The following is a 10,000-nucleotide window of genomic DNA, read 5'->3' as shown; positions in this document are numbered from 1 at the left end:
TAGGCTACAGTGAAAGTGATCAGATTGTGATCACTTAGTGTCGTTCCCCGCCATACCTTCCAATTCTCCGCCCGGAGATGTACGTGTGCACTCTTGAGTGTCACATCTATGTTTGAGGTCGCTCCCCGGCGACCTTCAAAAGTTGGTGGGAAGTTTGGTCGGTTCAACACTTCTAGTCCGAGCTCGAGAATTGCTTCAGCGAGTCTCTCACCTCGCCTAGCGGCGCGTCGCGCGCCGAGAGGCGTGATGTCACTGTGCCATAGGGGTGACATGGCGTTTGCGTCCATTGTGCAAATGAGCAAGTCATTGCGATAGAACCCAACCGCCTCTTTTAACTGGTCAATATACGGCCTTTCTCTATGCCTGTACTGAAAGTACATGTTCAGCACGAAAAAGGTGAAATCGCCAGTGTTTATTTCGGCTAACACCATGCATCTGTTGCTAATGTGCGCCACTTTCACTGCTCTCAGAGATCGATTTAGCACAACGATTGCTGCCATAGGGTGCTCTCCCCCTGCCAGGATCTGAGCTGTATTCGGCATATACAGGATCTTTCCGTCTTTAGAGTATGGCTCCTGTAGACATAAAATGTCTAAAGACTCCTCCTCCGCTCGGCGTCGCACCTCGCGCATCACCGCTTGCGATCGCGCGCAGTTCAGCTGTCCTATTTTAACCGACACGGGCATTGTGATGTTTCACAGTCCGGTCGGCAACAGGTGAGGCGGCAGCCGGTAAGGAGACGGTTGACGAGAGGTCTTGTCTCCCATAGTCTGTCCGCTGGATTTTACGTTGTGTGAGGATTTTGTAAAATTCACACTCTTTTCCTGGCGTTACGCAATTGCGATTTCGCTTTTTGCACGGAATGCAGACCGGTTGGTTCCCCGCTTTTCGACAATCCTTCCTCATGTGGCCGTTTTCGCCACAGTGCCCGCATGTTATTATACTCGGGTCCTGCTTGCAGAACCTTGCCGAGTGGTTTACATCTTGGCACCGCGTGCAGACAGCCAAGTCTAGGTAGTCATCAACTGGCATGGACTCGAAGCCCATGTACAGTCTTTTCTGCCTAAGAATGGCAACTCTGAGTTTGGGGCTTACTTCCACCACGAGATGTGATGTTTGTTTGCCCTTTGGTCCAGTCCGGAACTTCGGCTTAAACTCCTGGCGGAATTGTGTTTCCGAAAGTCCCCCAAGGTCGTTTTGCTTTCTAGTTAGCTCAACCACAGTTTCATTCTTCATGACGCAAGGTACATGATATATGATTATCTGCGGATTGAGCTTCTTCGGCAGTTCGCATTTCAAAGCTTCTGTCAGTTTGTTATTAGCGAGAAGTTTTTGACGATCAGTCTCAGACGCCACGTCAACGATGAGCGTCGGGCCGTTTGTGGTGACCCGTGAGAACTTCACACCATCCACTTCTGGCTTGACCAGGGAGGTGAACTTTTTTCTCACTTCTGCTCCGCTTTCGTTTGCCTTTGACTTGATGAAGAGCGTAGCCTTCTCAGTCTGGGCTCTTGTTATCATCGCCTGCGTTTTCCGTTCTGTCGAGGGTAGAGCGGCGGCAACTTGTGCAAAGGTCTTTGGCGGCGCCGGGGGCACCGCTTTCGTCCTCGCCAGCTCCTCCTCCAAGGCGTCCACCCTTCCTGTGAGGGCCGACTGCGCCATAGCCCAGTCAAACAACTTTGCTCTCAGTTGTCTCTTGAGGTCACTTAGATTTTTCTCCTCCACCAGTTGCCCCGGTTTTAGAGAGTCGTCTACGAGTTCAAGGACGTCCTCGAGCCGCGTCGCGATAAGCTGTATGGTCGCAAGATCGCTGGGGCTTGCCTTGTATGGGGACTTGCCGTCCTCGACTGGGCCGCTGGGCTCTTGCCCGGCTACCTGCGCCGAGTCCGGCTGCTTGTTCTTCTTCCGCCTCTTCTTCTGTCGAGTCCCGGGCTTGCGCCCTTCGGTTCCCGACATTGGCGTAGAGGCGCGGCTACTGCAGGCACTTTCACTGACTGGGCCGCTGGGCTGCTGCCCGGCTACCTGCGCCAGTTTCCGCGCACTTTTCACCGTTTCCGGCGGTTGAGTCTTCGGCCGTGTGGCCTCCGTCTCTCCCGCCGGGCGAGTCTGGGTGGACGTGCCAGCACCGACTGGGCCGCCGGGCTTCTGCCCAGCTACCTGCGCCAGCTTTGGCCCGCCCGCAGTCTTTCCCGCCGGCGGCGTCGTCGGCCGCGAGGCCTTCGTCTTCGCCTTCGGTTCGGACTTCCCCGTATCGCCATCCCCGACTGGGCCGCTGGGCTCGCGCCCGGCTACCTGCGCCGGTTCCGGCTTATCTCCCTCCTTGGGCGCCGTTCTTGGCGCCGGCTGGCGGGGTGGCGGCATTAGCTCGGTTGCAGCGTCAGCACTCTGCGATCTTTGCCGAAGCACTTTTCGCAGGTGTTTCCTCTGCTTCCTCAGCTTTGCCTTGCGGTCTTTCTCACTGTCACTTTCACTCGTGTCAGCAAGCGTCCGTGACAGCGTCTCGCTAGCGGCAGTCTTAGCGCTCCGCACACGGGGTGTCCGGAACTCCAATTCTGGCGCACTAAGCGCGGGGTCATGGTCTTGTGGTCTAGGGACCTCCGACTGCCCTTGTTTTGGGAGTTCGTCAGTACACGAGGTGTCCGACTCGCTCCCCGAATGGTTGGTGTGTTGACTCCGCGACGGCCCACCAGTTCCGTCGGGACAAGGTTGTTTGAGAGAGTCCATGTGGTTCCCACGAACAGCTAGGGATCTATGTTGTCCATCCAGGCGTCGCCCCGCACACCTGGGTAAGCCTTATACAACAGAGGGTCGGCCGGTCCTCTGAGGTGGCTGACTCATGACTGTTCACAACTCAACAGCCTTGCGCCCCATAGCCGCCAGCTAACGCAGAGGGTGAGGGGTGATTATAGAGATTGTCCTTCTCTTGCCCAGGCGGTTAAGCCAAGACACCGGTCCAAAACACGCACGACGTTCCACTGCGCGCCTCACAGCAGTCGTTGAAGTGCGTATCTCAGTTTACGGCCGTCGCTGGTAGCGCTTGCCAGCTCCGGGCTAGGGCACCCCGGGTTTGCCGAGCCCGTACGGCGACTGCATTAGCCTCCGTCCCTGTGGTCGTGGTCTTAGACCACTCAGGAGCATCCTCCTGTGGCAGCTCCTGGTGACTTCCGCGTTGTGGTGACCGTTGCCGGTCTCCCCTTCGCAGTTGTCCACCAAGGAATCCTCCGATCGAGGCCGAGACGCCGTCCGCGTTGCATTCTCTGAAGGCCAGAGAGCGCTTCGCAGTCAGGCGCCCTTCCCCGCGCGTGGACATCGGCCTGCTTCCACATTAGGTTCTCTGCAGTGAGAGACTTAGTTTCAGCAGGAACGATGACCGCCAGAACTCCCCACTGTGCTTATTGCGCCAACCGCCTGCGCCAACCACAGCCAACATTGCGTATGGCCGGCCGGCGCCGCTTAGTTGTCCGGACGTGGCCTGCCGAGCCGGGCGCAGCAGGGCCAGCGCCCGCCGCCAGCGTGGCCGCGAGAGAAGACCGCCAGTCAGAGACCGACCGCCCATCCCGCGCCAGCCAGCAGCGCGCGCACCGCCCAGCCGACGCGGCCTAGCGCAGCGCATCCGACACGGCAGCGCACCCGTGCGCAGCCCAGCCGGCGGACGAGCCCCGCAGCTACCCCGGCCAACCGCACCGCCGTCCGACATTTGCCGGGCGGAGCATGTGCGAGGCCGGCGCCGCAGCGAGAGCCCACCACCAGCGAGCCGCGCAGGACGCACCACCATGCGCATAAGGCAACTGCCGCGTGCCAACAGCTGTCGACACGCGTCGCTGCCACGCGCACATCCTACGTACGAGCTTGGATACTAGACTCACGAGTCCGACACCTACAAGCGCTCGCAGTAGGTGGAGGCGCACGAAGGGCGTGACAACCTCCATGTCGGGAGTTAACTCCCGTGGCACTTGTGTCTTGGAGCGATGCATCCCACGTCCGATAAGTCGAGCGCGGTAATACTTCGTTCCTGACGGTGAGGCGTGAAACTCCGTAGCGCACACAGGCAGAGACGGAGGCACGTCCTCGCAGAGAGACACTATACCATTCAGACTTGCGCCCGACAGGTTTGCAGCCTCTGCAGGAGACATACGCAGCATGGCTGATGCATTACGAAATGTCCTTACGGGAAAGCGGCGCCCGCCACACCCCGGCCGGAGCCGGGGCGCAGCAAGCGCCGCTAACGCAAAAGCGGCGCCCGCCGCACCCCGGCCAAGGCCAAGAGCACGGCAAGCGCCGCCAACGTGAAAGCTGCGCCCACCGCACCCCGGCCGGAGCCAAGAGCGCAGCAGACGCCGCCAACGCAAAAGCGGCGCCCGCCGCACCCCGGCCGGAGCCAAGAGCACAGCAAGCGCCGCCACAGCCAAAGCGGCGCCCGCCGCGCCCCGGCCGGAGCCAGAGCACAGCAAGCGCCGCCAACGCAAAAGCGGCACCCGCCACACCCCGGCCAAGGCCAAGAGCACAGCAGGCGCCGCCAAAGCAAAAGCGGCGCCCACCGCACCCCGGCCGGAGCCAAGAGCACAGCAAGCGCCGCCAACGCAAAAGCGGCGCCCGCCGCACCCCGGCCGGAGCCAGAGCACAGCAAGCGCCGCAGAAGCGAGCAAGTGCCATTCGCCAGTGAGCAAGGATACTAGACACAAGTGTCCGACACCTTAGCGCCCACGGCGAGCGGAGTGCGAGACTCGGCTTGGAGAGGCCGGTTGCCCAGTCCCTCTGCGTCTTCGCCTGCACCCCGCACGGGAGTCGCCCTTCTCTCATTGGTTTCACCGGTTGCCCGGCTACTCACATCTTACACCACGGGAAGGTTGAGAGATCGGACATTTAGCCGCCCGTCTTCTACCAGTATTGGTGGACTCCACCACTGGTTAGACAGCATAACGGCCTTCGTAAGATAGTAGATAGGGACATTTTTTTTTTTTTTTTTTTTTTTTTTTTTTTTTTTTTTTTTTTTTTTTTTTTTTTTTTTTCATTTATTACATCTTGAAAAGCCTGCTGCCTTGAAAAACTAAAGCAGGCTATTTACAGAAAATGTAATTTACATAAGTTACATGTAGCAACATTGGCCCTTCCATTATACTAAAGAAACATTTTCAGCCTTCTTAGCCTCATAAAAGAGTTGCCCGTCCCTAGGGCCGTGGACCCGGGCTGCTACTACATGGTGAAACCACTACCATATAATCTATTTGTTATCTTTATTACCATATGATAAAGAAAAGAAAAGAAAAAGAAAATGTCTAACCTAATAGAAGAAAAAGATAAAATAGTCAGAGTGTGAATAGGAAGAAGGTGAAAGTAGAAGACCCATCACCAACACCCACTAACCTAAGAGTCTATGTCCATAAAATAAACTGTGACCTCATGTACACCTGCTGTAGTCCTGGTAGATCTAGTCAGGACTCCGCTCCCATGAGGCAACAGTTTGAACTCATTGCAGAATTACCTCCTGTTCACATGGTCAGGACGTGGAAACACTTCAGAGTAATCTCTGGAACTCCTCACGCCCTGTCCGACCCAGGAGGCAACTGTATCCTTTTTGTAATCATCCTACATCTACATTTACTGTACAATTATTATTCTACTATAGTTAAACCAAGTAGTTCTCTTGTCTTGAACATGTTATTCGCTAGTTGTATTCGGCATCCTCCCCCGCACCGCGCCCATCACCACCCCCTGACTCCTCGCCAGATTCTGGAGACAATTGCCCCAGAGCCTGCCGATTTGCCATATAGGCAGCTAGAGCACGGCCACGCGGAGCATACCACAGAAAGCGACGGCGATTATAGATGTTAGGTGGCACAGGTGGTGCGGTTCCTCTGGCAGCTTCTAGTGTGTCTGGAGAAGGCGCGCGCCGAGCTCTCGTTGCTGTTGCTGGACCTTGAACACCTGGATTCACATGCTGCTGGCGTTCCAGTCTTCGTGCTGCATGCTGCGCTGCTCGTCCTCCAGCAATGGTATACTCACGCAGTTGCCTAACTGAGTACCTATCTGCGTATTTACACACTATTTCACACGCCTTTTCATCACGAACTATTTCATTAACGGTTTTATCACGTAACATCTCTAGCTCGTCAGATTCGAAATCACTATTTTGACACCCATATATCATGTGTTCTGGATCTCCCTCAGCACCACATTCACATCTATTATGGTCTGAACTATTTATTTTTAAGAAGTAGGTAGGGTATGGTCCGTGTCCAGTTAGGAAGTGAATCATTCCTTTTGTTGCATTTATGTGTCGCATTCGCTTCCTCTCTTTAATATCTGGAAATATCCTATGTACTCGTCTTCCAGTGTCAGTATTGTCCCACACTATTTGCCATTCTCTATCCAGCCAGCGTGCTAGCTGGATTTTGTCCTCAATTCTTTGTCCTGTAATTGCTTCCACTCTACCTAAGTCACCCTTACGAAGCCAGTACCTAGCTCCTCTTTGGCGGATTTGTAAGTCTACAGGATACAGTCCTAAGACCACCAATAATGCTTCAGTAGGTGTTGTTCTGAAGGCACCAGTCATCCTAATGAGCACACTTCGTTGCATCCTTCTCAAGTGTCTCACAGGTCGTACCTGTCTTAGCTTATGTGCCCAAACACTAGCCCCAAAAGATACGATTGATAACAATATCGCTTCATGATATATTCTGATAGCATTAGGGGGTAATTTATAGCTGGAAGTCGCTATTGTACAAATCTTATTCATGAGACTCATAGCCTTCTCACAAACTTGTTTGATATGTGCTCCAAAGTTCAAACCCTCATCTAGATACAGTCCAAGATATCTACAAATGGCTTCACGACTGATTGGAGTATCTTGCAGTTTTATAGAGGGTCCTCTTCCTGCTGATAATTTCCCTTTAAGTAACATGTATTTTGTTTTGTTGGCAGCCACTTGCAGTTTGTTACAAGCACACCACTGACTTACTAAATTAAGCATTATGTTAGCTCTTGTCTCTATAGAATTTCTAGAATCTCCTGTTATAATCACAAACAAATCATCTGCATAAGCTATTACGCCGGCTACATTTTCACTGTTATTCAGCAACTCTAGGAGGGGTTCTGTAAAAATGTCCCAAAATATAGGACCACAAATGGAGCCCTGAGGACATCCTTTAGTAACATGCCTAGTAATTGTATGTTCTGGCGCGGTCCACTTTACTGTTCGATCTTTACAATAATCAAGCAAGCTCAAATACAGACACTTGGGGGTTCTCAATTCACGTAATCTAGCAAACAGGGAGGGCCAAAAAAGATTGTCAAATGCACCTTGTATATCAATTGTCACGCCGATTACATATTTCGCCAATGTATTGGAGACCATTCCTAGTGCCTGGTTGACTGCGTCATCTATAGATTTACCTGGTCGGAAACCATACTGGCACTGGTGAAGGCCAAGAAGCTCCCTGTGGTCGCGTAAGCGTCCACATAAGAGTCGTTCCTGGACCTTCCCCATAGTGTTCAGCAGACATATTGGGCGGTAGCTCTTCGCAAGTTTCGGATCTCTATCCTCACCCTTTTTGATAATAATTGCCTCAGCAACCTTCCACACCTTTGGTACCCTTCCTTGCAGGAGACACTCATTCAGCAAGGCTGTCAAATACGGTACAATTAGCATTTTAAGGTTCTGTAGTGTTTCTGTAGTTATTTTATCTATTCCAGGAGATTTATTTTTCTTCAAGGAATCAATGGCATTGCCCACCTCCTCCTGTGCAAACGGAATAACCACACCCTCATCTGGATAGTCTTCTTCCATTTTTAGTCTCAAAAGCGACTGGTGTTCATTATCTGAATTTGGATCATCACTTGGTAGCAGAGCTTCCAATAAGTAGTGAGCTGAGTCCCGCCAACCTATTGTTGTAGTTCCATCCGGCTTCTGGAGCGTAGACATGATAAGTGGTGTCTTAATTTTTTCACTAATAATCTTATATGGCAGTCCCCATACATTAGTTTCAAATTGTCTTTTAACAAAGTTTTCCCAGTGCTTTATTCTGGTATTTATTAGTTCTTGTTTATAGTTTCCTTTCAGTTCTCTGTAGTTTTGCAGCCTTCTTTGTCTCTCTCTATCACCCAGTGCCCTTTGATATGCTCTTCGAGCACGTCGTACACATCTTCTCAATTCTGTTAATGAGGAGCTCCAAGGGACCCTTGACTGACGAAAATAGGATCGTCTAGGTATGAAGGAATTCATGAGATTTTGAATTTGGTTCTGTATCTTTTCAGCCGCCTCATCAATATCAAAGCCATTTCCTATTGGTACTTGTAGCTGTAACTCTTGCCTCATACCTTCCCAATCAGCTCTCTTAAAATCAAAAATGGTTCCAGAAAAATATTCATTTCTATTCATGTCAGATGTCCTTGTAATTTGGAATGTAATCATATTGTGATCGCTTACCGTTACCCTATTCAACACCTGCCAGCCTTGTATCCTACTTAAAACACTTTCACTAGCCAACGTCACATCTATATTCGATTTCGCGCCTGCTCTATTTTGATATGTATATGGGAAGCCAGGTCTATTCATCACTATTAAATTGAGTTCCCCAATTGCATCCTGCAATTCCACTCCTCTCTCATCAGTCTCTATGCTATTCCAAAGTATCGATTTCGCATTGGCATCTATTGTGAAGATATGGAATCTATTCCCTCCAACCTCTTTGGCTCTTTTCAATCTATCTATGTATGGTTGTATCTCATGTGCATACTGAAAATACGAATTAGTAAGTAAGAATACTCCCTCGGGTGATGTTAACTCCACCGTGATGGAATGCTCGTCATTTACCTGAGAGATTGCTGTAAGCAAAATCTCCCTTTTTAATACCACAGTAACCGTCATAGGATTTTCTCCACACATGATTGCCCTAGCACTAACTGGACTATGAACAAGCTTACCATTTTTGGTATACGGTTCTTGAATGCATAAAACATCCAAACTTCGATCCTCTGCAACCTTCCAGATCTCGGACATGACTGTGATACTACGCATTGCATTAATCTGAGCAACTCTTATCCCAGAATTCCTATTTGACATTAAGGTTGTCGAATATGGTTGTAGAACTTAACTCCAGTCTTGTCATACTCATAAACGGTTCTTCCATAACATTCTACAAACTCTCTGTAAAGATCTTCTTTATTAAATTTTTCGCTACGTCGAGTATATGCACGATTAAGTAACTCGCTTAGTTCTTCCATATCTGTAGGTAAGTTATTACATCGCAGAAACAATCTATCCGCAGTTCCTGGATATGGAAAACCAATGGTCTTCCCTTTAGGATGTCCTTCTCTAATAATATGTCTAAGGGCCACAACAAGAACACTCATATCTTCCAACCTAGAGAGCCTATAATTCTCTTCCAGATCTGAATATATTAGATAAGGGTCTATTTGTTTTGTATCGCTATCCTTGTCACTATCCTTATTCTTATCACTATCCTTATCACTGGACGACATCTGAGTACTTTCACTCTCTGCAGGAGTGGTCTGAGTGCTGATTGACTTCATTAGGGGCTTATCACAACTTCCATTGTCATTTCTACTTTTCCCTTTCAGCTTAGATTTAATCTTTGAGAGAATTCCTCGATTCCCTGAACCTATATCACTACTACTTCTCCCATTTAATAGGGTGTGGCTAATTGGTTTCTCCTGTTGAAAAGGAGGAGACTCGCTGGATACGCTGGAGGTAACAACACTGTCCTGTAAGGGAAGAGAAGATTCATTTTCCTGTTGAGAAGGAGGAGACTCACTGGATACACTAAAGGTAGCAACACTGTTCTGTAAGGGAAGAGAAGATTCATTCTCCTGTTGAGAAGGAGGGGACTCACTGGATGCACCGGAGATAACAACACTGTCCTGTAGGTGAAGTGAAAGTTCAGTCTCCCGTGACACCAAGGATACACATGTCTCCGTACTATCTATGATTTTTGAATCTTTTGCTTCTGTGGCTACATTTACATTTTCTCGTTGCTTAAAA

At 50.4% G+C, this 10,000-nt stretch overlaps 1 pseudogene; it reads right to left on the bottom strand.

Moving 5' to 3' along the window:
- Nucleotides 1–9,861: 9,861 nt before the first annotated feature.
- LOC126432107 (large subunit ribosomal RNA) overlaps nucleotides 9,862–10,000 on the bottom strand; it is a 3,617-nt pseudogene continuing 3,478 nt past the window's right edge.

This window comes from Schistocerca serialis, unplaced genomic scaffold (genome assembly GCF_023864345.2).
Source record: "Schistocerca serialis cubense isolate TAMUIC-IGC-003099 unplaced genomic scaffold, iqSchSeri2.2 HiC_scaffold_1122, whole genome shotgun sequence".
NCBI classification, from domain to species: Eukaryota; Metazoa; Arthropoda; class Insecta; order Orthoptera; family Acrididae; genus Schistocerca; species Schistocerca serialis.
The sequence above is the reverse complement of the archived record's forward strand: the minus strand, read 5'-3'. Positions and strand labels throughout refer to the sequence as shown.